The 19345-nt window shown below is 49.9% G+C and overlaps 53 non-coding genes across 53 annotated transcripts; all 53 read left to right on the top strand.

Annotated features, from left to right (window-relative positions):
* Nucleotides 1-73: 73 nt before the first annotated feature.
* Nucleotides 74-192, top strand: LOC149765937 (5S ribosomal RNA). The gene has a single exon (XR_016405816.1). It is a non-coding gene; the product is annotated as a 5S ribosomal RNA (ribosomal RNA).
* Nucleotides 193-439: 247 nt separating this feature from the next.
* On the top strand, nt 440-557 carry LOC149765936 (5S ribosomal RNA). Its single transcript, XR_016407548.1, has one exon. It is a non-coding gene; the product is annotated as a 5S ribosomal RNA (ribosomal RNA).
* Nucleotides 558-804: 247 nt separating this feature from the next.
* Nucleotides 805-923, top strand: LOC149765935 (5S ribosomal RNA). Its single transcript, XR_016408139.1, has one exon. It is a non-coding gene; the product is annotated as a 5S ribosomal RNA (ribosomal RNA).
* Nucleotides 924-1170: 247 nt separating this feature from the next.
* LOC149765934 (5S ribosomal RNA) lies at nt 1171-1289 on the top strand. Its single transcript, XR_016401058.1, has one exon. It is a non-coding gene; the product is annotated as a 5S ribosomal RNA (ribosomal RNA).
* Nucleotides 1290-1535: 246 nt separating this feature from the next.
* Nucleotides 1536-1654, top strand: LOC149765933 (5S ribosomal RNA). Its single transcript, XR_016403899.1, has one exon. It is a non-coding gene; the product is annotated as a 5S ribosomal RNA (ribosomal RNA).
* A 247-nt stretch (nt 1655-1901) lies between these two features.
* On the top strand, nt 1902-2019 carry LOC149765932 (5S ribosomal RNA). Its single transcript, XR_016404980.1, has one exon. It is a non-coding gene; the product is annotated as a 5S ribosomal RNA (ribosomal RNA).
* Nucleotides 2020-2266: 247 nt separating this feature from the next.
* On the top strand, nt 2267-2385 carry LOC149765931 (5S ribosomal RNA). Its single transcript, XR_016406833.1, has one exon. It is a non-coding gene; the product is annotated as a 5S ribosomal RNA (ribosomal RNA).
* Nucleotides 2386-2632: 247 nt separating this feature from the next.
* On the top strand, nt 2633-2751 carry LOC149765930 (5S ribosomal RNA). Its single transcript, XR_016405815.1, has one exon. It is a non-coding gene; the product is annotated as a 5S ribosomal RNA (ribosomal RNA).
* Nucleotides 2752-2998: 247 nt separating this feature from the next.
* LOC149765929 (5S ribosomal RNA) lies at nt 2999-3117 on the top strand. Its single transcript, XR_016402861.1, has one exon. It is a non-coding gene; the product is annotated as a 5S ribosomal RNA (ribosomal RNA).
* A 246-nt stretch (nt 3118-3363) lies between these two features.
* Nucleotides 3364-3482, top strand: LOC149765928 (5S ribosomal RNA). Its single transcript, XR_016405151.1, has one exon. It is a non-coding gene; the product is annotated as a 5S ribosomal RNA (ribosomal RNA).
* A 247-nt stretch (nt 3483-3729) lies between these two features.
* LOC149765927 (5S ribosomal RNA) lies at nt 3730-3848 on the top strand. Its single transcript, XR_016402860.1, has one exon. It is a non-coding gene; the product is annotated as a 5S ribosomal RNA (ribosomal RNA).
* A 247-nt stretch (nt 3849-4095) lies between these two features.
* On the top strand, nt 4096-4214 carry LOC149765926 (5S ribosomal RNA). Its single transcript, XR_016411436.1, has one exon. It is a non-coding gene; the product is annotated as a 5S ribosomal RNA (ribosomal RNA).
* A 243-nt stretch (nt 4215-4457) lies between these two features.
* On the top strand, nt 4458-4576 carry LOC149765925 (5S ribosomal RNA). The gene has a single exon (XR_016401057.1). It is a non-coding gene; the product is annotated as a 5S ribosomal RNA (ribosomal RNA).
* A 246-nt stretch (nt 4577-4822) lies between these two features.
* Nucleotides 4823-4941, top strand: LOC149765924 (5S ribosomal RNA). Its single transcript, XR_016403898.1, has one exon. It is a non-coding gene; the product is annotated as a 5S ribosomal RNA (ribosomal RNA).
* A 247-nt stretch (nt 4942-5188) lies between these two features.
* Nucleotides 5189-5306, top strand: LOC149765923 (5S ribosomal RNA). The gene has a single exon (XR_016404979.1). It is a non-coding gene; the product is annotated as a 5S ribosomal RNA (ribosomal RNA).
* Nucleotides 5307-5553: 247 nt separating this feature from the next.
* Nucleotides 5554-5672, top strand: LOC149765922 (5S ribosomal RNA). The gene has a single exon (XR_016406832.1). It is a non-coding gene; the product is annotated as a 5S ribosomal RNA (ribosomal RNA).
* A 247-nt stretch (nt 5673-5919) lies between these two features.
* LOC149765921 (5S ribosomal RNA) lies at nt 5920-6038 on the top strand. Its single transcript, XR_016405813.1, has one exon. It is a non-coding gene; the product is annotated as a 5S ribosomal RNA (ribosomal RNA).
* A 247-nt stretch (nt 6039-6285) lies between these two features.
* On the top strand, nt 6286-6404 carry LOC149765920 (5S ribosomal RNA). Its single transcript, XR_016402858.1, has one exon. It is a non-coding gene; the product is annotated as a 5S ribosomal RNA (ribosomal RNA).
* A 247-nt stretch (nt 6405-6651) lies between these two features.
* Nucleotides 6652-6770, top strand: LOC149765919 (5S ribosomal RNA). Its single transcript, XR_016405150.1, has one exon. It is a non-coding gene; the product is annotated as a 5S ribosomal RNA (ribosomal RNA).
* A 247-nt stretch (nt 6771-7017) lies between these two features.
* Nucleotides 7018-7136, top strand: LOC149765918 (5S ribosomal RNA). Its single transcript, XR_016402857.1, has one exon. It is a non-coding gene; the product is annotated as a 5S ribosomal RNA (ribosomal RNA).
* Nucleotides 7137-7383: 247 nt separating this feature from the next.
* LOC149765917 (5S ribosomal RNA) lies at nt 7384-7502 on the top strand. Its single transcript, XR_016411434.1, has one exon. It is a non-coding gene; the product is annotated as a 5S ribosomal RNA (ribosomal RNA).
* A 243-nt stretch (nt 7503-7745) lies between these two features.
* On the top strand, nt 7746-7864 carry LOC149765916 (5S ribosomal RNA). Its single transcript, XR_016401056.1, has one exon. It is a non-coding gene; the product is annotated as a 5S ribosomal RNA (ribosomal RNA).
* Nucleotides 7865-8110: 246 nt separating this feature from the next.
* On the top strand, nt 8111-8229 carry LOC149765915 (5S ribosomal RNA). The gene has a single exon (XR_016403897.1). It is a non-coding gene; the product is annotated as a 5S ribosomal RNA (ribosomal RNA).
* A 247-nt stretch (nt 8230-8476) lies between these two features.
* Nucleotides 8477-8594, top strand: LOC149765914 (5S ribosomal RNA). The gene has a single exon (XR_016404978.1). It is a non-coding gene; the product is annotated as a 5S ribosomal RNA (ribosomal RNA).
* A 247-nt stretch (nt 8595-8841) lies between these two features.
* LOC149765913 (5S ribosomal RNA) lies at nt 8842-8960 on the top strand. Its single transcript, XR_016406831.1, has one exon. It is a non-coding gene; the product is annotated as a 5S ribosomal RNA (ribosomal RNA).
* A 247-nt stretch (nt 8961-9207) lies between these two features.
* Nucleotides 9208-9326, top strand: LOC149765912 (5S ribosomal RNA). The gene has a single exon (XR_016406732.1). It is a non-coding gene; the product is annotated as a 5S ribosomal RNA (ribosomal RNA).
* A 247-nt stretch (nt 9327-9573) lies between these two features.
* LOC149765911 (5S ribosomal RNA) lies at nt 9574-9692 on the top strand. Its single transcript, XR_016402856.1, has one exon. It is a non-coding gene; the product is annotated as a 5S ribosomal RNA (ribosomal RNA).
* Nucleotides 9693-9939: 247 nt separating this feature from the next.
* Nucleotides 9940-10058, top strand: LOC149765910 (5S ribosomal RNA). The gene has a single exon (XR_016406433.1). It is a non-coding gene; the product is annotated as a 5S ribosomal RNA (ribosomal RNA).
* A 247-nt stretch (nt 10059-10305) lies between these two features.
* LOC149765909 (5S ribosomal RNA) lies at nt 10306-10424 on the top strand. The gene has a single exon (XR_016402855.1). It is a non-coding gene; the product is annotated as a 5S ribosomal RNA (ribosomal RNA).
* Nucleotides 10425-10671: 247 nt separating this feature from the next.
* Nucleotides 10672-10790, top strand: LOC149765908 (5S ribosomal RNA). Its single transcript, XR_016411433.1, has one exon. It is a non-coding gene; the product is annotated as a 5S ribosomal RNA (ribosomal RNA).
* A 243-nt stretch (nt 10791-11033) lies between these two features.
* On the top strand, nt 11034-11152 carry LOC149765907 (5S ribosomal RNA). Its single transcript, XR_016401055.1, has one exon. It is a non-coding gene; the product is annotated as a 5S ribosomal RNA (ribosomal RNA).
* Nucleotides 11153-11398: 246 nt separating this feature from the next.
* LOC149765906 (5S ribosomal RNA) lies at nt 11399-11517 on the top strand. Its single transcript, XR_016411432.1, has one exon. It is a non-coding gene; the product is annotated as a 5S ribosomal RNA (ribosomal RNA).
* A 248-nt stretch (nt 11518-11765) lies between these two features.
* On the top strand, nt 11766-11883 carry LOC149765905 (5S ribosomal RNA). The gene has a single exon (XR_016404653.1). It is a non-coding gene; the product is annotated as a 5S ribosomal RNA (ribosomal RNA).
* Nucleotides 11884-12130: 247 nt separating this feature from the next.
* On the top strand, nt 12131-12249 carry LOC149765904 (5S ribosomal RNA). Its single transcript, XR_016404679.1, has one exon. It is a non-coding gene; the product is annotated as a 5S ribosomal RNA (ribosomal RNA).
* A 248-nt stretch (nt 12250-12497) lies between these two features.
* Nucleotides 12498-12616, top strand: LOC149765903 (5S ribosomal RNA). Its single transcript, XR_016403590.1, has one exon. It is a non-coding gene; the product is annotated as a 5S ribosomal RNA (ribosomal RNA).
* Nucleotides 12617-12862: 246 nt separating this feature from the next.
* LOC149765902 (5S ribosomal RNA) lies at nt 12863-12980 on the top strand. Its single transcript, XR_016404977.1, has one exon. It is a non-coding gene; the product is annotated as a 5S ribosomal RNA (ribosomal RNA).
* Nucleotides 12981-13227: 247 nt separating this feature from the next.
* LOC149765901 (5S ribosomal RNA) lies at nt 13228-13346 on the top strand. Its single transcript, XR_016407911.1, has one exon. It is a non-coding gene; the product is annotated as a 5S ribosomal RNA (ribosomal RNA).
* Nucleotides 13347-13593: 247 nt separating this feature from the next.
* Nucleotides 13594-13712, top strand: LOC149765900 (5S ribosomal RNA). Its single transcript, XR_016405812.1, has one exon. It is a non-coding gene; the product is annotated as a 5S ribosomal RNA (ribosomal RNA).
* A 247-nt stretch (nt 13713-13959) lies between these two features.
* LOC149765899 (5S ribosomal RNA) lies at nt 13960-14078 on the top strand. Its single transcript, XR_016402854.1, has one exon. It is a non-coding gene; the product is annotated as a 5S ribosomal RNA (ribosomal RNA).
* Nucleotides 14079-14325: 247 nt separating this feature from the next.
* On the top strand, nt 14326-14444 carry LOC149765898 (5S ribosomal RNA). The gene has a single exon (XR_016405149.1). It is a non-coding gene; the product is annotated as a 5S ribosomal RNA (ribosomal RNA).
* A 247-nt stretch (nt 14445-14691) lies between these two features.
* Nucleotides 14692-14810, top strand: LOC149765897 (5S ribosomal RNA). Its single transcript, XR_016402853.1, has one exon. It is a non-coding gene; the product is annotated as a 5S ribosomal RNA (ribosomal RNA).
* A 247-nt stretch (nt 14811-15057) lies between these two features.
* Nucleotides 15058-15176, top strand: LOC149765896 (5S ribosomal RNA). Its single transcript, XR_016401573.1, has one exon. It is a non-coding gene; the product is annotated as a 5S ribosomal RNA (ribosomal RNA).
* A 243-nt stretch (nt 15177-15419) lies between these two features.
* On the top strand, nt 15420-15538 carry LOC149765895 (5S ribosomal RNA). Its single transcript, XR_016403829.1, has one exon. It is a non-coding gene; the product is annotated as a 5S ribosomal RNA (ribosomal RNA).
* A 246-nt stretch (nt 15539-15784) lies between these two features.
* On the top strand, nt 15785-15903 carry LOC149765894 (5S ribosomal RNA). Its single transcript, XR_016411431.1, has one exon. It is a non-coding gene; the product is annotated as a 5S ribosomal RNA (ribosomal RNA).
* A 248-nt stretch (nt 15904-16151) lies between these two features.
* LOC149765893 (5S ribosomal RNA) lies at nt 16152-16269 on the top strand. The gene has a single exon (XR_016408473.1). It is a non-coding gene; the product is annotated as a 5S ribosomal RNA (ribosomal RNA).
* Nucleotides 16270-16516: 247 nt separating this feature from the next.
* LOC149765892 (5S ribosomal RNA) lies at nt 16517-16635 on the top strand. Its single transcript, XR_016401054.1, has one exon. It is a non-coding gene; the product is annotated as a 5S ribosomal RNA (ribosomal RNA).
* A 246-nt stretch (nt 16636-16881) lies between these two features.
* On the top strand, nt 16882-17000 carry LOC149765891 (5S ribosomal RNA). Its single transcript, XR_016411430.1, has one exon. It is a non-coding gene; the product is annotated as a 5S ribosomal RNA (ribosomal RNA).
* A 248-nt stretch (nt 17001-17248) lies between these two features.
* Nucleotides 17249-17366, top strand: LOC149765890 (5S ribosomal RNA). Its single transcript, XR_016408472.1, has one exon. It is a non-coding gene; the product is annotated as a 5S ribosomal RNA (ribosomal RNA).
* A 247-nt stretch (nt 17367-17613) lies between these two features.
* On the top strand, nt 17614-17732 carry LOC149765889 (5S ribosomal RNA). The gene has a single exon (XR_016403589.1). It is a non-coding gene; the product is annotated as a 5S ribosomal RNA (ribosomal RNA).
* A 246-nt stretch (nt 17733-17978) lies between these two features.
* On the top strand, nt 17979-18096 carry LOC149765888 (5S ribosomal RNA). Its single transcript, XR_016404976.1, has one exon. It is a non-coding gene; the product is annotated as a 5S ribosomal RNA (ribosomal RNA).
* Nucleotides 18097-18343: 247 nt separating this feature from the next.
* LOC149765887 (5S ribosomal RNA) lies at nt 18344-18462 on the top strand. The gene has a single exon (XR_016406830.1). It is a non-coding gene; the product is annotated as a 5S ribosomal RNA (ribosomal RNA).
* Nucleotides 18463-18709: 247 nt separating this feature from the next.
* Nucleotides 18710-18828, top strand: LOC149765886 (5S ribosomal RNA). The gene has a single exon (XR_016405811.1). It is a non-coding gene; the product is annotated as a 5S ribosomal RNA (ribosomal RNA).
* Nucleotides 18829-19075: 247 nt separating this feature from the next.
* On the top strand, nt 19076-19194 carry LOC149765885 (5S ribosomal RNA). The gene has a single exon (XR_016402852.1). It is a non-coding gene; the product is annotated as a 5S ribosomal RNA (ribosomal RNA).
* The last annotated feature ends 151 nt before the right edge of the window (nt 19195-19345 follow it).

Genomic DNA, 19345 nt, shown 5'->3' with positions numbered 1-19345 from the left:
CGGCGGCGCGAATGTCTCGGGCCGTCGAGGTCTGCTGCTTTGTCATAAAAGGGAGTTTCGATGGGCAAGTCATGGGTGCGATCATACCAGCACTAATGCACCGGATCCCATCAGAACTCCGCAGTTTAGCGTGCTTGGGCGAGAGTAGTACTAGGATGGGTGGCCCCCTGGGAAGTCCTCGTGTTGCACCCCTTTTATTTTTTGCCCGCTTTTTTATTTTTTGATAATATTTATTTTTAATTTTTCGGCTTTTGGCTTTTTCTCTTCGGATAATTTTTTTTCCCCGAAAATAAACTGAGTCCGGAGACTGGCGGTGCCATGCCGCATAGCGGGACCAGCGCGTTGAATCCTACGCCAGAACGGCCCCGGCGGCGCGAATGTCTCGGGCCGTCGAGGTCTGCTGCTTTGTCATAAAAGGGAGTTTCGATGGGCATGTCATGGGTGCGATCATACCAGCACTATTGCACCGGATCCCATCAGAACTCCGCAGTTAAGCGTGCTTGGGCGAGATTAGTACTAGGATGGGTGACCCCCGGGAAGTCCTCGTGTTGCACCTCTTTTATTTTTTGCCCGCTTTTTTATTTTTTGATAATATTTATTTTCAATTTTTCAGCTTTTGGCTTTTTCTCTTCGGATAATTTTTTTCCCCCGAAAATAAACTGAGTCCGGAGACTGGCGGTGCCATGCCGCATAGCGGGAGCAGCGCGTTGAATCCTACGCCAGAACGGCCCCGGCGGCGCGAATGTCTCGGGCCGTCGAGGTCTGCTGCTTTGTCATAAAAGGGAGTTTCGAAGGGCATGTCATGGGTGCGATCATACTAGCACTAATTCACCGGATCCCATCAGAACTCCGCAGTTAAGCGGGCTTGGGCGAGAGTAGTACTAGGATGGGTGACCCCCTGGGAAGTCCTCGAGTTGCACCCCTTTTATTTTTTGCCCGCTTTATTATTTTTTCATAATATTTATTTTTAATTTTTCGGCTTTTGGCTTTTCCTCTTCGGATAATTTTTTTCCCCTGAAAATAAACTGAGTCCGGAGACTGGCGGTGCCATGCCGCATAGCGGGACCAGCGCGTTGAATCCTACGCCAGAACGGCCCCGGCGGCGCGAATGTCTCGGGCCGTCGAGGTCTGCTGCTTTGTCATAAAAGGGAGTTTCGATGGGCGAGCCATGGGTGCGATCATACCAGCACTAATGCACCGGATCCCATCAGAACTCCGCAGTTAAGCGTGTTTGGGCGAGAGTAGTACTAGGATGGGTGACCCCCTGGGAAGTCCTCGTGTTGCACCCCTTTTATTTTTTGGCCGCTTTTTTATTTTTTGATAATATTTATTTTTAATTTTTCGGCTTTTGGCTTTTTCTCTTCGGATAATTTTTTTTCCCGAAAATAAACTGAGTCCGGAGACTGGCGGTGCCATGCCGCATAGCGGGACCAGCGCGTTGAATCCTACGCCAGAACGGCCCCGGCGGCGCGAATGTCTCGGGCCATCGAGGTCTGCTGCTTTGTCATAAAAGGGAGTTTCGAAGGGCATGTCATGGGTGCGATCATACTAGCACTAATGCACCGGATCCCATCAGAACTCCGCAGTTAAGCGTGCTTGGGCGAGAGTAGTACTAGGATGGGTGGCCCCCTGGGAAGTCCTCGTGTTGCACCCCTTTTGTTTTTTGCCCGCTTTTTTATTTTTTGATAATATTTATTTTTAATTTTTCGGCTTTTGGCTTTTTTTCTTCGGATAATTTTTTTCCCCCGAAAATAAACTGAGTCCGGAGACTGGCGGTGCCATGCCGCATAGCGGGACCAGCGCGTTGAATCCTACGCCAGAACGGCCCCGGCGGCGCGAATGTCTCGGGCCGTCGAGGTCTGCTGCTTTGTCATAAAAGGGATTTTCGATGGGCATGTCATGGGTGCGATCATACCAGCACTAATGCACCGGATCCCATCAGAACTCCGCAGTTAAGCGTGCTTGGGCGAGATTAGTACTAGGATGGGTGACCCCCGGGAAGTCCTCGTGTTGCACCCCTTTTATTTTTTGCCCGCTTTTTTATTTTTTGATAATATTTATTTTTAATTTTTCGGCTTTTGGCTTTTTCTCTTCGGATAATTTTTTTCCCCCGAAAATAAACTGAGTCCGGAGACTGGCGGTGCCATGCCGCATAGCGGGAGCAGCGCGTTGAATGCTACGCCAGAACGGCCCCGGCGGCGCGAATGTCTCGGGCCGTCGAGGTCTGCTGCTTTGTCATAAAAGGGAGTTTCGAAGGGCATGTCATGGGTGCGATCATACCAGCACTAATGCACCGGATCCCATCAGAACTCCGCAGTTAAGCGGGCTTGAGCGAGAGTAGTACTAGGATGGGTGACCCCCTGGGAAGTCCTCGTGTTGCACCCCTTTTATTTTTTGCCCGCTTTTTTATTTTTTCATAATATTTATTTTTAATTTTTCGGCTTTTGGCTTTTCCTCTTCGGATAATTTTTTTCTCCCGAAAATAAACTGAGTCCGGAGACTGGTGGTGCCATGCCGCATAACGGGACCAGCGCGTTGAATCCTACGCCAGAACGGCCCCGGCGGCGCGAATGTCTCGGGCCGTCGAGGTCTGCTGCTTTGTCATAAAAGGGAGTTTCGATGGGCAAGTCATGGGTGCGATCATACCAGCACTAATGCACCGGATCCCATCAGAACTCCGCAGTTTAGCGTGCTTGGGCGAGAGTAGTACTAGGATGGGTGGCCCCCTGGGAAGTCCTCGTGTTGCACCCCTTTTATTTTTTGCCCGCTTTTTTATTTTTTGATAATATTTATTTTTAATTTTTCGGCTTTTGGCTTTTTCTCTTCGGATAATTTTTTTTCCCCGAAAATAAACTGAGTCCGGAGACTGGCGGTGCCATGCCGCATAGCGGGAGCAGCGCGTTGAATCCTACGCCAGAACGGCCCCGGCGGCGTGAATGTCTCGGGCCGTCGAGGTCTGCTGCTTTGTCATAAAAGGGAGTTTCGAAGGGCATGTCATGGGTGCGATCATACCAGCACTAATGCACCGGATCCCATCAGAACTCCGCAGTTAAGCGGGCTTGGGCGAGAGTAGTACTAGGATGGGTGACCCCCTGGGAAGTCCTCGTGTTGCACCCCTTTTATTTTTTGCCCGCTTTATTATTTTTTCATAATATTTATTTTTAATTTTTCGGCTTTTGGCTTTTCCTCTTCGGATAATTTTTTCCCCTGAAAATAAACTGAGTCCGGAGACTGGCGGTGCCATGCCGCATAGCGGGACCAGCGCGTTGAATCCTACGCCAGAACGGCCCCGGCGGCGCGAATGTCTCGGGCCGTCGAGGTCTGCTACTCTGTCATAAAAGGGAGTTTCGATGGGCAAGTCATGGGTGCGATCATACCAGCACTAATGCACCGGATCCCATCAGAACTCCACAGTTAAGCGTGCTTGGGCGAGAGTAGTACTAGGATGGGTGGCCCCCTGGGAAGTCCTCGTGTTGCACCCCTTTTATTTTTTGCCCGCTTTTTTATTTTTTGATAATATTTATTTTTAATTTTTTGGCTTTTGGCTTTTTCTCTTCGGATAATTTTTTTCCCCCGAAAATAAACTGAGTCCGGAGACTGGCGGTGCCATGCCGCATAGCGGGACCAGCGCGTTGAATCCTACGCCAGAACGGCCCCGGCGGCGCGAATGTCTCGGGCCGTCGAGGTCTGCTGCTTTGTCATAAAAGGGAGTTTCGATGGGCATGTCATGGGTGCGATCATACCAGCACTAATGCACCGGATCCCATCAGAACTCCGCAGTTAAGCGGGCTTGGGCGAGAGTAGTACTAGGATGGGTGACCCCCTGGGAAGTCCTCGTGTTGCACCCCTTATATTTTTTGCCCGTTTTTTTATTTTTTGATAATATTTATTTTTAATTTTTCGACTTTTGGCTTTTCCTCTTCGGATAATTTTTTTCCCCCGAAAATAAACTGAGTCTGGAGACTGGCGGTGCTATGCCGCATAGCGGGACCAGCGCGTTGAATCCTACGCCAGAACGGCCCCGGCGGCGCGAATGTCTCGGGCCGTCGAGGTCTGCTGCTTTGTCATAAAAGGGAGTTTCGATGGGCATGTCATGGGTGCGATCATACCAGCACTAATGCACCGGATCCCATCAGAACTCCGCAGTTAAGCGTGCTTGGGCGAGAGTAGTACTAGGATGGGTGACCCCCTGGGAAGTCCTCGTGTTGCACCCCTTTTATTTTTTGCCCGCTTTTTTATTTTTAATATTTATTTTTAATTTTTCGGCTTTTGGCTTTTCCTCTTCGGATAATTTTTTTCCCCCGAAAATAAACTGAGTCCGGAGACTGGCGGTGCCATGCCGCATAGCGGGACCAGCGCGTTGAATCCTACGCCAGAACGGCCCCGGCGGCGCGAATGTCTCGGGCCGTCGAGGTCTGCTGCTTTGTCATAAAAGGGAGTTTCGATGGGCGAGCCATGGGTGCGATCATACCAGCACTAATGCACCGGATCCCATCAGAACTCCGCAGTTAAGCGTGTTTGGGCGAGAGTAGTACTAGGATGGGTGACCCCCTGGGAAGTCCTCGTGTTGCACCCCTTTTATTTTTTGGCCGCTTTTTTATTTTTTGATAATATTTATTTTTAATTTTTCGGCTTTTGGCTTTTTCTCTTCGGATAATTTTTTTTCCCGAAAATAAACTGAGTCCGGAGACTGGCGGTGCCATGCCGCATAGCGGGACCAGCGCGTTGAATCCTACGCCAGAACGGCCCCGGCGGCGCGAATGTCTCGGGCCATCGAGGTCTGCTGCTTTGTCATAAAAGGGAGTTTCGAAGGGCATGTCATGGGTGCGATCATACTAGCACTAATGCACCGGATCCCATCAGAACTCCGCAGTTAAGCGTGCTTGGGCGAGAGTAGTACTAGGATGGGTGGCCCCCTGGGAAGTCCTCGTGTTGCACCCCTTTTGTTTTTTGCCCGCTTTTTTATTTTTTGATAATATTTATTTTTAATTTTTCGGCTTTTGGCTTTTTTTCTTCGGATAATTTTTTTCCCCCGAAAATAAACTGAGTCCGGAGACTGGCGGTGCCATGCCGCATAGCGGGACCAGCGCGTTGAATCCTACGCCAGAACGGCCCCGGCGGCGCGAATGTCTCGGGCCGTCGAGGTCTGCTGCTTTGTCATAAAAGGGATTTTCGATGGGCATGTCATGGGTGCGATCATACCAGCACTAATGCACCGGATCCCATCAGAACTCCGCAGTTAAGCGTGCTTGGGCGAGATTAGTACTAGGATGGGTGACCCCCGGGAAGTCCTCGTGTTGCACCCCTTTTATTTTTTGCCCGCTTTTTTATTTTTTGATAATATTTATTTTTAATTTTTCGGCTTTTGGCTTTTTCTCTTCGGATAATTTTTTTCCCCCGAAAATAAACTGAGTCCGGAGACTGGCGGTGCCATGCCGCATAGCGGGAGCAGCGCGTTGAATGCTACGCCAGAACGGCCCCGGCGGCGCGAATGTCTCGGGCCGTCGAGGTCTGCTGCTTTGTCATAAAAGGGAGTTTCGAAGGGCATGTCATGGGTGCGATCATACCAGCACTAATGCACCGGATCCCATCAGAACTCCGCAGTTAAGCGGGCTTGAGCGAGAGTAGTACTAGGATGGGTGACCCCCTGGGAAGTCCTCGTGTTGCACCCCTTTTATTTTTTGCCCGCTTTTTTATTTTTTCATAATATTTATTTTTAATTTTTCGGCTTTTGGCTTTTCCTCTTCGGATAATTTTTTTCTCCCGAAAATAAACTGAGTCCGGAGACTGGTGGTGCCATGCCGCATAACGGGACCAGCGCGTTGAATCCTACGCCAGAACGGCCCCGGCGGCGCGAATGTCTCGGGCCGTCGAGGTCTGCTGCTTTGTCATAAAAGGGAGTTTCGATGGGCAAGTCATGGGTGCGATCATACCAGCACTAATGCACCGGATCCCATCAGAACTCCGCAGTTTAGCGTGCTTGGGCGAGAGTAGTACTAGGATGGGTGGCCCCCTGGGAAGTCCTCGTGTTGCACCCCTTTTATTTTTTGCCCGCTTTTTTATTTTTTGATAATATTTATTTTTAATTTTTCGGCTTTTGGCTTTTTCTCTTCGGATAATTTTTTTTCCCCGAAAATAAACTGAGTCCGGAGACTGGCGGTGCCATGCCGCATAGCGGGAGCAGCGCGTTGAATCCTACGCCAGAACGGCCCCGGCGGCGTGAATGTCTCGGGCCGTCGAGGTCTGCTGCTTTGTCATAAAAGGGAGTTTCGAAGGGCATGTCATGGGTGCGATCATACCAGCACTAATGCACCGGATCCCATCAGAACTCCGCAGTTAAGCGGGCTTGGGCGAGAGTAGTACTAGGATGGGTGACCCCCTGGGAAGTCCTCGTGTTGCACCCCTTTTATTTTTTGCCCGCTTTATTATTTTTTCATAATATTTATTTTTAATTTTTCGGCTTTTGGCTTTTCCTCTTCGGATAATTTTTTTCCCCTGAAAATAAACTGAGTCCGGAGACTGGCGGTGCCATGCCGCATAGCGGGACCAGCGCGTTGAATCCTACGCCAGAACGGCCCCGGCGGCGCGAATGTCTCGGGCCGTCGAGGTCTGCTACTCTGTCATAAAAGGGAGTTTCGATGGGCAAGTCATGGGTGCGATCATACCAGCACTAATGCACCGGATCCCATCAGAACTCCACAGTTAAGCGTGCTTGGGCGAGAGTAGTACTAGGATGGGTGGCCCCCTGGGAAGTCCTCGTGTTGCACCCCTTTTATTTTTTGCCCGCTTTTTTATTTTTTGATAATATTTATTTTTAATTTTTCGGCTTTTGGCTTTTTCTCTTCGGATAATTTTTTTCCCCCGAAAATAAACTGAGTCCGGAGACTGGCGGTGCCATGCCGCATAGCGGGACCAGCGCGTTGAATCCTACGCCAGAACGGCCCCGGCGGCGCGAATGTCTCGGGCCGTCGAGGTCTGCTGCTTTGTCATAAAAGGGAGTTTCGATGGGCATGTCATGGGTGCGATCATACCAGCACTAATGCACCGGATCCCATCAGAACTCCGCAGTTAAGCGGGCTTGGGCGAGAGTAGTACTAGGATGGGTGACCCCCTGGGAAGTCCTCGTGTTGCACCCCTTATATTTTTTGCCCGTTTTTTTATTTTTTGATAATATTTATTTTTAATTTTTCGACTTTTGGCTTTTCCTCTTCGGATAATTTTTTTCCCCCGAAAATAAACTGAGTCTGGAGACTGGCGGTGCTATGCCGCATAGCGGGACCAGCGCGTTGAATCCTACGCCAGAACGGCCCCGGCGGCGCGAATGTCTCGGGCCGTCGAGGTCTGCTGCTTTGTCATAAAAGGGAGTTTCGATGGGCATGTCATGGGTGCGATCATACCAGCACTAATGCACCGGATCCCATCAGAACTCCGCAGTTAAGCGTGCTTGGGCGAGAGTAGTACTAGGATGGGTGACCCCCTGGGAAGTCCTCGTGTTGCACCCCTTTTATTTTTTGCCCGCTTTTTTATTTTTAATATTTATTTTTAATTTTTCGGCTTTTGGCTTTTCCTCTTCGGATAATTTTTTTCCCCCGAAAATAAACTGAGTCCGGAGACTGGCGGTGCCATGCCGCATAGCGGGACCAGCGCGTTGAATCCTACGCCAGAACGGCCCCGGCGGCGCGAATGTCTCGGGCCGTCGAGGTCTGCTGCTTTGTCATAAAAGGGAGTTTCGATGGGCGAGCCATGGGTGCGATCATACCAGCACTAATGCACCGGATCCCATCAGAACTCCGCAGTTAAGCGTGTTTGGGCGAGAGTAGTACTAGGATGGGTGACCCCCTGGGAAGTCCTCGTGTTGCACCCCTTTTATTTTTTGGCCGCTTTTTTATTTTTTGATAATATTTATTTTTAATTTTTCGGCTTTTGGCTTTTTCTCTTCGGATAATTTTTTTTCCCGAAAATAAACTGAGTCCGGAGACTGGCGGTGCCATGCCGCATAGCGGGACCAGCGCGTTGAATCCTACGCCAGAACGGCCCCGGCGGCGCGAATGTCTCGGGCCATCGAGGTCTGCTGCTTTGTCATAAAAGGGAGTTTCGATGGGCATGTCATGGGTGCGATCATACTAGCACTAATGCACCGGATCCCATCAGAACTCCGCAGTTAAGCGTGCTTGGGCGAGAGTAGTACTAGGATGGGTGGCCCCCTGGGAAGTCCTCGTGTTGCACCCCTTTTGTTTTTTGCCCGCTTTTTTATTTTTTGATAATATTTATTTTTAATTTTTCGGCTTTTGGCTTTTTTTCTTCGGATAATTTTTTTCCCCCGAAAATAAACTGAGTCCGGAGACTGGCGGTGCCATGCCGCATAGCGGGACCAGCGCGTTGAATCCTACGCCAGAACGGCCCCGGCGGCGCGAATGTCTCGGGCCGTCGAGGTCTGCTGCTTTGTCATAAAAGGGATTTTCGATGGGCATGTCATGGGTGCGATCATACCAGCACTAATGCACCGGATCCCATCAGAACTCCGCAGTTAAGCGTGCTTGGGCGAGATTAGTACTAGGATGGGTGACCCCCGGGAAGTCCTCGTGTTGCACCCCTTTTATTTTTTGCCCGCTTTTTTATTTTTTGATAATATTTATTTTTAATTTTTCGGCTTTTGGCTTTTTCTCTTCGGATAATTTTTTTCCCCCGAAAATAAACTGAGTCCGGAGACTGGCGGTGCCATGCCGCATAGCGGGAGCAGCGCGTTGAATGCTACGCCAGAACGGCCCCGGCGGCGCGAATGTCTCGGGCCGTCGAGGTCTGCTGCTTTGTCATAAAAGGGAGTTTCGAAGGGCATGTCATGGGTGCGATCATACCAGCACTAATGCACCGGATCCCATCAGAACTCCGCAGTTAAGCGGGCTTGAGCGAGAGTAGTACTAGGATGGGTGACCCCCTGGGAAGTCCTCGTGTTGCACCCCTTTTATTTTTTGCCCGCTTTTTTATTTTTTCATAATATTTATTTTTAATTTTTCGGCTTTTGGCTTTTCCTCTTCGGATAATTCTTTTCCCCCGAAAATAAACTGAGTCCGGAGACTGGTGGTGCCATGCCGCATAACGGGACCAGCGCGTTGAATCCTACGCCAGAACGGCCCCGGCGGCGCGAATGTCTCGGGCCGTCGAGGTCTGCTGCTTTGTCATAAAAGGGAGTTTCGATGGGCAAGTCATGGGTGCGATCATACCAGCACTAATGCACCGGATCCCATCAGAACTCCGCAGTTTAGCGTGCTTGGGCGAGAGTAGTACTAGGTTGGGTGGCCCCCTGGGAAGTCCTCGTGTTGCACCCCATTTATTTTTTGCCCGCTTTTTTATTTTTTGATAATATTTATTTTTAATTTTTCGGCTTTTGGCTTTTTCTCTTCGGATAATTTTTTTTCCCCGAAAATAAACTGAGTCCGGAGACTGGCGGTGCCATGCCGCATAGCGGGAGCAGCGCGTTGAATCCTACGCCAGAACGGCCCCGGCGGCGCGAATGTCTCGGGCCGTCGAGGTCTGCTGCTTTGTCATAAAAGGGAGTTTCGAAGGGCATGTCATGGGTGCGATCATACCAGCACTAATGCACCGGATCCCATCAGAACTCCGCAGTTAAGCGGGCTTGGGCGAGAGTAGTACTAGGATGGGTGACCCCCTGGGAAGTCCTCGTGTTGCACCCCTTTTATTTTTTGCCCGCTTTATTATTTTTTCATAATATTTATTTTTAATTTTTCGGCTTTTGGCTTTTCCTCTTCGGATAATTTTTTTCCCCTGAAAATAAACTGAGTCCGGAGACTGGCGGTGCCATGCCGCATAGCGGGACCAGCGCGTTGAATCCTACGCCAGAACGGCCCCGGCGGCGCGAATGTCTCGGGCCGTCGAGGTCTGCTACTTTGTCATAAAAGGGAGTTTCGATGGGCAAGTCATGGGTGCGATCATACCAGCACTAATGCACCGGATCCCATCAGAACTCCACAGTTAAGTGTGCTTGGGCGAGAGTAGTACTAGGATGGGTGGCCCCCTGGGAAGTCCTCGTGTTGCACCCCTTTTATTTTTTGCCCGCTTTTTTATTTTTTGATAATATTTATTTTTAATTTTTCGGCTTTTGGCTTTTTCTCTTCGGATAATTTTTTTCCCCCGAAAATAAACTGAGTCCGGAGACTGGCGGTGCCATGCCGCATAGCGGGACCAGCGCGTTGAATCCTACGCCAGAACGGCCCCGGCGGTGCGAATGTCTCGGGCCGTCGAGGTCTGCTGCTTTGTCATAAAAGGGAGTTTCTATGGGCATGTCATGGGTGCGATCATACCAGCACTAATGCACCGGATCCCATCAGAACTCCGCAGTTAAGCGGGCTTGGGCGAGAGTAGTACTAGGATGGGTGACCCCCTGGGAAGTCCTCGTGTTGCACCCCTTATATTTTTTGCCCGTTTTTTTATTTTTTGATAATATTTATTTTTAATTTTTCGGCTTTTGGCTTTTCCTCTTCGGATAATTTTTTTCCCCCGAAAATAAACTGAGTCTGGAGACTGGCGGTGCTATGCCGCATAGCGGGACCAGCGCGTTGAATCCTACGCCAGAACGGCCCCGGCGGCGCGAATGTCTCGGGCCGTCGAGGTCTGCTGCTTTGTCATAAAAGGGAGTTTCGATGGGCATGTCATGGGTGCGATCATACCAGCACTAATGCACCGGATCCCATCAGAACTCCGCAGTTAAGCGTGCTTGGGCGAGAGTAGTACTAGGATGGGTGACCCCCTGGGAAGTCCTCGTGTTGCACCCCTTTTATTTTTTGCCCGCTTTTTTATTTTTAATATTTATTTTTAATTTTTCGGCTTTTGGCTTTTCCTCTTCGGATAATTTTTTTTCCCCGAAAATAAACTGAGTCCGGAGACTAGCGGTGCCATGCCGCATAGCGGGACCAGCGCGTTGAATCCTACGCCAGAACGGCCCCGGCGGCGCGAATGTCTCGTGCCGTCGAGGTCTGCTGCTTTGTCATAAAAGGGAGTTTCGATGGGCGAGTCATGGGTGCGATCATACCAGCACTAATGCACCGGATCCCATCAGAACTCCGCAGTTAAGCGTGTTTGGGCGAGAGTAGTACTAGGATGGGTGACCCCCTGGGAAGTCCTCGTGTTGCACCCCTTTTATTTTTTGCCCGCTTTTTTATTTTTTGATAATATTTATTTTTAATTTTTCGGCTTTTGGCTTTTTCTCTTCGGATAATTTTTTTTCCCGAAAATAAACTGAGTCCGGAGACTCGCGGTGCCATGCCGCATAGCGGGACCAGCGTGTTGAATCCTACGCCAGAACGGCCTCGGCGGCGCGAATGTTTCGGGCCATCGAGGCCTGCTGCTTTGTCATAAAAGGGAGTTTCGAAGGGCATGTCATGGGTGCGATCATACCAGCACTAATGCACCGGATCCCATCAGAACTCCGCAGTTAAGCGTGCTTGGGCGAGAGTAGTACTAGGATGGGTGACCCCCTGGGAAGTCCTCGTGTTGCACCCCTTTTATTTTTTGCCCCTTTTTTTATTTTTTGATAATATTTATTTTTAATTTTTTGGCTTTTGGCTTTTCCTCTTCGGATAATTTTTTTTCCACCGAAAATAAACTGAGTCCGGAGACTGGAGGTGCCATGCCGCATAGCGGGACCAGCGCGTTGAATCCTACGCCAGAACGGCCCCGGCGGCGCGAATGTCTCGGGCCGTCGAGGTCTGCTGCTTTGTCATAAAAGGGAGTTTCGATGGGCATGTCATGGGTGCGATCATACCAGCACTAATGCACCGGATCCCATCAGAACTCCGCAGTTAAGCGTGCTTGGGCAAGATTAGTACTAGGATGGGTGACCCCCGGGAAGTCCTGTTGTTGCACCCCTTTTATTTTTTGCCCGCTTTTTTATTTTTTGATAATATTTATTTTTAATTTTTCGGCTTTTGGTTTTTCCTCTTCGGATAATTTTTTTCCCCCGAAAATAAACTGAGTCCGGAGACTGGCGGTGCCATGCCGCATAGCGGGACCAGCGCGTTGAATCCTACGCCAGAACGGCCCCGGCGGCGCGAATGTCTCGGGCCGTCGAGGTCTGCTGCTTTGTCATAAAAGGGAGTTTCGATGGGCGAGTCATGGGTGCGATCATACCAGCACTAATGCACCGGATCCCATCAAAACTCCGCAGTTAAGCGTGCTTGGGCGAGAGTAGTACTAGGATGGGTGACCCCCTGGGAAGTCCTCGTGTTGCACCCCTTTTATTTTTTGCCCGCTTTTTTATTTTTTGATAATATTTATTTTTAATTTTTTGGCTTTTGGGTTTTCCTCTTCGGATAATTTTTTTTCCTCCGAAAATAAACTGAGTCCGAAGACTGGAGGTGCCATGCCGCATAGCGGGACCAGCGCGTTGAATCCTACGCCAGAACGGCCCCGGCGGCGCGAATGTCTCGGGCCGTCGAGGTCTGCTGCTTTGTCATAAAAGGGAGTTTCGATGGGCATGTCATGGGTGCGATCATACCAGCACTAATGCACCGGATCCCATCAGAACTCCGCAGTTAAGCGTGCTTGGGCAAGATTAGTACTAGGATGGGTGACCCCCTGGGAAGTCCTCGTGTTGCACCCCTTTTATTTTTTGGCCGCTTTTTTATTTTTTGATAATATTTATTTTTAATTTTTCGGCTTTTGACTTTTTCTCTTCGGATAATTTTTTTTCCCGAAAATAAACTGAGTCCGGAGACTGGCGGTGCCATGCCGCATAGCGGGACCAGCGCGTTGAATCCTACGCCAGAATGGCCCCGGCGACGCGAATGTCTCGGGCCGTCGAGGTCTGCTGCTTTGTCATAAAAGGGATTTTCGATGGGCATGTCATGGGTGCGATCATACCAGCACTAATGCACCGGATCCCATCAGAACTCCGCAGTTAAGCGTGCTTGGGCGAGATTAGTACTAGGATGGGTGACCCCCGGGAAGTCCTCGTGTTGCACCCCTTTTATTTTTTGCCCGCTTTTTTATTTTTTGATAATATTTATTTTTAATTTTTCGGCTTTTGGCTTTTTCTCTTCGGATAATTTTTTTCCCCCGAAAATAAACTGAGTCCGGAGACTGGCGGTGCCATGCCGCATAGCGGGAGCAGCGCGTTGAATGCTACGCCAGAACGGCCCCGGCGGCGCGAATGTCTCGGGCCGTCGAGGTCTGCTGCTTTGTCATAAAAGGGAGTTTCGAAGGGCATGTCATGGGTGCGATCATACCAGCACTAATGCACCGGATCCCATCAGAACTCCGCAGTTAAGCGGGCTTGAGCGAGAGTAGTACTAGGATGGGTGACCCCCAGGGAAGTCCTCGTGTTGCACCCCTTTTATTTTTTGCCAGCTTTTTTATTTTTTCATAATATTTATTTTTAATTTTTCGGCTTTTGGCTTTTCCTCTTCGGATAATTTTTTTCCCCCGAAAATAAACTGAGTCCGGAGACTGGTGGTGCCATGCCGCATAACGGGACCAGCGCGTTGAATCCTACGCCAGAACGGCCCCGGCGGCGCGAATGTCTCGGGCCGTCGAGGTCTGCTGCTTTGTCATAAAAGGGAGTTTCGATGGGCAAGTCATGGGTGCGATCATACCAGCACTAATGCACCGGATCCCATCAGAACTCCGCAGTTTAGCGTGCTTGGGCGAGAGTAGTACTAGGATGGGTGGCCCCCTGGGAAGTCCTCGTGTTGCACCCCTTTTATTTTTTGCCCGCTTTTTTATTTTTTGATAATATTTATTTTTAATTTTTCGGCTTTTGGCTTTTTCTCTTCGGATAATTTTTTTTCCCCGAAAATAAACTGAGTCCGGAGACTGGCGGTGCCATGCCGCATAGCGGGAGCAGCGCGTTGAATCCTACGCCAGAACGGCCCCGGCGGCGCGAATGTCTCGGGCCGTCGAGGTCTGCTGCTTTGTCATAAAAGGGAGTTTCGAAGGGCATGTCATGGGTGCGATCATACCAGCACTAATGCACCGGATCCCATCAGAACTCCGCAGTTAAGCGGGCTTGGGCGAGAGTAGTACTAGGATGGGTGACCCCCTGGGAAGTCCTCGTGTTGCACCCCTTTTATTTTTTGCCCGCTTTATTATTTTTTCATAATATTTATTTTTAATTTTTCGGCTTTTGGCTTTTCCTCTTCGGATAATTTTTTTCCCCTGAAAATAAACTGAGTCCGGAGACTGGCGGTGCCATGCCGCATAGCGGGACCAGCGCGTTGAATCCTACGCCAGAATGGCCCCGGCGGCGCGAATGTCTCGGGCCGTCGAGGTCTGCTACTTTGTCATAAAAGGGAGTTTCGATGGGCAAGTCATGGGTGCGATCATACCAGCACTAATGCACCGGATCCCATCAGAACTCCACAGTTAAGCGTGCTTGGGCGAGAGTAGTACTAGGATGGGTGGCCCCCTGGGAAGTCCTCGTGTTGCACCCCTTTTATTTTTTGCCCGCTTTTTTATTTTTTGATAATATTTATTTTTAATTTTTCGGCTTTTGGCTTTTTCTCTTCGGATAATTTTTTTCCCCCGAAAATAAACTGAGTCCGGAGACTGGCGGTGCCATGCCGCATAGCGGGACCAGCGCGTTGAATCCTACGCCAGAACGGCCCCGGCGGCGCGAATGTCTCGGGCCGTCGAGGTCTGCTGCTTTGTCATAAAAGGGAGTTTCGATGGGCATGTCATGGGTGCGATCATACCAGCACTAATGCACCGGATCCCATCAGAACTCCGCAGTTAAGCGGGCTTGGGCGAGAGTAGTACTAGGATGGGTGACCCCCTGGGAAGTCCTCGTGTTGCACCCCTTATATTTTTTGCCCCTTTTTTTATTTTTTGATAATATTTATTGTTAATTTTTCGGCTTTTGGCTTTTCCTCTTCGGATAATTTTTTTCCCCCGAAAATAAACTGAGTCTGGAGACTGGCGGTGCTATGCCGCATAGCGGGACCAGCGCGTTGAATCCTACGCCAGAACGGCCCCGGCGGCGCGAATGTCTCGGGCCGTCGAGGTCTGCTGCTTTGTCATAAAAGGGAGTTTCGATGGGCATGTCATGGGTGCGATCATACCAGCACTAATGCACCGGATCCCATCAGGACTCCGCAGTTAAGCGTGCTTGGGCGAGAGTAGTACTAGGATGGGTGACCCCCTGGGAAGTCCTCGTGTTGCACCCCTTTTATTTTTTGCCCGCATTTTTATTTTTAATATTTATTTTTAATTTTTCGGCTTTTGGCTTTTCCTCTTCGGATAATTTTTTTTCCCCGAAAATAAACTGAGTCCGGAGACTAGCGGTGCCATGCCGCATAGCGGGACCAGCGCGTTGAATCCTACGCCAGAACGGCCCCGGCGGCGCGAATGTCTCGGGCCGTCGAGGTCTGCTGCTTTGTCATAAAAGGGAGTTTCGATGGGCGAGTCATGGGTGCGATCATACCAGCACTAATGCACCGGATCCCTTCAGAACTCCGCAGTTAAGCGTGTTTGGGCGAGAGTAGTACTAGGATGGGTGACCCCCTGGGAAGTCCTCGTGTTGCACCCCTTTTATTTTTTGCCCGCTTTTTTATTTTTTGATAATATTTATTTTTAATTTTTCGGCTTTTGGCTTTTTCTCTTCCGATAATTTTTTTTCCCGAAAATAAACTGAGTCCGGAGACTCGCGGTGCCATGCCGCATAGCGGGACCAGCGTGTTGAATCCTACGCCAGAACGGCCTCGGCGGCGCGAATGTTTCGGGCCATCGAGGCCTGCTGCTTTGTCATAAAAGGGAGTTTCGAAGGGCATGTCATGGGTGCGATCATACCAGCACTAATGCACCGGATCCCATCAGAACTCCGCAGTTAAGCGTGCTTGGGCGAGAGTAGTACTAGGATGGGTGACCCCCTGGGAAGTCCTCGTGTTGCACCCCTTTTATTTTTTGCCCCTTTTTTTATTTTTTGATAATATTTATTTTTAATTTTTTGGCTTTTGGCTTTTCCTCTTCGGATAATTTTTTTTCCTCCGAAAATAAACTGAGTCCGGAGACTGGAGGTGCCATGCCGCATAGCGGGACCAGCGCGTTGAATCCTACGCCAGAACGGCCCCGGCGGCGCGAATGTCTCGGGCCGTCGAGGTCTGCTGCTTTGTCATAAAAGGGAGTTTCGATGGGCATGTCATGGGTGCGATCATACCAGCACTAATGCACCGGATCCCATCAGAACTCCGCAGTTAAGCGTGCTTGGGCAAGATTAGTACTAGGATGGGTGACCCCCGGGAAGTCCTCTTGTTGCACCCCTTTTATTTTTTGCCCGCTTTTTTATTTTTTGATAATATTTATTTTTAATTTTTCGGCTTTTGGTTTTTCCTCTTCGGATAATTTTTTTCCCCCGAAAATAAACTGAGTCCGGAGACTGGCGGTGCCATGCCGCATAGCGGGACCAGCGCGTTGAATCCTACGCCAGAACGGCCCCGGCGGCGCGAATGTCTCGGGCCGTCGAGGTCTGCTGCTTTGTCATAAAAGGGAGTTTCGATGGGCGAGTCATGGGTGCGATCATACCAGCACTAATGCACCGGATCCCATCAGAACTCCGCAGTTAAGCGTGTTTGGGCGAGAGTAGTACTAGGATGGGTGACCCCCTGGGAAGTCCTCGTGTTGCACCCCTTTTATTTTTTGCCCGCTTTTTTATTTTTTGATAATATTTATTTTTAATTTTTCGGCTTTTGGCTTTTTCTCTTCGGATAATTTTTTTTTCCGAAAATAAACTGAGTCCGGAGACTCGCGGTGCCATGCCACATAGCAGGACCAGCGTGTTGAATCCTACGCCAGAACGGCCTCGGCGGCGCGAATGTTTCGGGCCATCGAGGTCTGCTGCTTTGTCATAAAAGGGAGTTTCGAAGGGCATGTCATGGGTGCGATCATACCAGCACTAATGCACCGGATCCCATCAGAACTCCGCAGTTAAGCGTGCTTGGGCGAGAGTAGTACTAGGATGGGTGACCCCCTGGGAAGTCCTCGTGTTGCACCCCTTTTATTTTTTGCCCGCTTTTTTATTTTTTGATAATATTTATTTTTAATTTTTTGGCTTTTGGGTTTTCCTCTTCGGATAATTTTTTTTCCTCCGAAAATAAACTGAGTCCGGAGACTGGAGGTGCCATGCCGCATAGCGGGACCAGCGCGTTGAATCCTACGCCAGAACGGCCCCGGCGGCGCGAATGTCTCGGGCCGTCGAGGTCTGCTGCTTTGTCATAAAAGGGAGTTTCGATGGGCATGTCATGGGTGCGATCATACCAGCACTAATGCACCGGATCCCATCAGAACTCCGCAGTTAAGCGTGCTTGGGCAAGATTAGTACTAGGATGGGTGACCCCCGGGAAGTCCTCTTGTTGCACCCCTTTTATTTTTTGCCCGCTTTTTTATTTTTTGATAATATTTATTTTTAATTTTTCGGCTTTTGGTTTTTCCTCTTCGGATAATTTTTTTCCCCCGAAAATAAACTGAGTCCGGAGACTGGCGGTGCCATGCCGCATAGCGGGACCAGTGCGTTGAATCCTACGCCAGAACGGCCCCGGCGGCGCGAATGTCTCGGGCCGTCGAGGTCTGCTGCTTTGTCATAAAAGGGAGTTTCGATGGGCATGTCATGGGTGCGATCATACCAGCACTAATGCACCGGATCCCATCAGAACTCCGCAGTTAAGCGTGCTTGGGCAAGATTAGTACTAGGATGGGTGACCCCCTGGGAAGTCCTCGTGTTGCACCCCTTTTATTTTTTGGCCGCTTTTTTATTTTTTGATAATATTTATTTTTAATTTTTCGGCTTTTGGCTTTTTCTCTTCGGATAATTTTTTTTCCCGAAAATAAACTGAGTCCGGAGACTGGCGGTGCCATGCCGCATAGCGGGACCAGCGCGTTGAATCCTACGCCAGAACGGCCCCGGCGACGCGAATGTCTCGGGCCGTCGAGGTCTGCTGCTTTGTCATAAAAGGGATTTTCGATGGGCATGTCATGGGTGCGATCATACCAGCACTAATGCACCGGATCCCATCAGAACTCCGCAGTTAAGCGTGCTTGGGCGAGATTAGTACTAGGATGGGTGACCCCCGGGAAGTCCTCGTGTTGCACCCCTTTTATTTTTTGCCCGCTTTTTTATTTTTTGATAATATTTATTTTTAATTTTTCGGCTTTTGGCTTTTTCTCTTCGGATAATTTTTTTCCCCCGAAAATAAACTGAGTCCGGAGACTGGCGGTGCCATGCCGCATAGCGGGAGCAGCGCGTTGAATGCTACGCCAGAACGGCCCCGGCGGCGCGAATGTCTCGGGCCGTCGAGGTCTGCTGCTTTGTCATAAAAGGGAGTTTCGAAGGGCATGTCATGGGTGCGATCATACCAGCACTAATGCACCGGATCCCATCAGAACTCCGCAGTTAAGCGGGCTTGAGCGAGAGTAGTACTAGGATGGGTGACCCCCTGGGAAGTCCTCGTGTTGCACCCCTTTTATTTTTTACCCGCTTTTTTATTTTTTCATAATATTTATTTTTAATTTTTCGGCTTTTGGCTTTTCCTCTTCGGATAATTTTTTTCCCCCGAAAATAAACTGAGTCCGGAGACTGGGGGTGCCATGCCGCATAACGGGACCAGCGCGTTGAATCCTACGCCAGAACGGCCCCGGCGGCGCGAATGTCTCGGGCCGTCGAGGTCTGCTGCTTTGTCATAAAAGGGAGTTTCGATGGGCAAGTCATGGGTGCGATCATACCAGCACTAATGCACCGGATCCCATCAGAACTCCGCAGTTTAGCGTGCTTGGGCGAGAGTAGTACTAGGATGGGTGGCCCCCTGGGAAGTCCTCGTGTTGCACCCCTTTTATTTTTTGCCCGCTTTTTTATTTTTTGATAATATTTATTTTTAATTTTTCGGCTTTTGGCTTTTTCTCTTCGGATAATTTTTTTTCCCCGAAAATAAACTGAGTCCGGAGACTGGCGGTGCCATGCCGCATAGCGGGAGCAGCGCGTTGAATCCTACGCCAGAACGGCCCCGGCGGCGCGAATGTCTCGGGCCGTCGAGGTCTGCTGCTTTGTCATAAAAGGGAGTTTCGAAGGGCATGTCATGGGTGCGATCATACCAGCACTAATGCACCGGATCCCATCAGAACTCCGCAGTTAAGCGGGCTTGGGCGAGAGTAGTACTAGGATGGGTGACCCCCTGGGAAGTCCTCGTGTTGCACCCCTTTTATTTTTTGCCCGCTTTATTATTTTTTCATAATATTTATTTTTAATTTTTCGGCTTTTGGCTTTTCCTCTTCGGATAATTTTTTTCCCCTGAAAATAAACTGAGTCCGGAGACTGGTGGTGCCATGCCGCATAACGGGACCAGCGCGT

The sequence above is a fragment of the Phoenix dactylifera genome, chromosome 4 (genome assembly GCF_051530095.1).
Source record: "Phoenix dactylifera cultivar Ajwa chromosome 4, Ajwa_hap1_PhDact_Kaust_v1.1, whole genome shotgun sequence".
NCBI lineage: Eukaryota > Viridiplantae > Streptophyta > Magnoliopsida > Arecales > Arecaceae > Phoenix > Phoenix dactylifera.
Note: the sequence above shows the minus strand (reverse complement) of the source record. Positions and strands in the feature narration are given on the sequence as shown.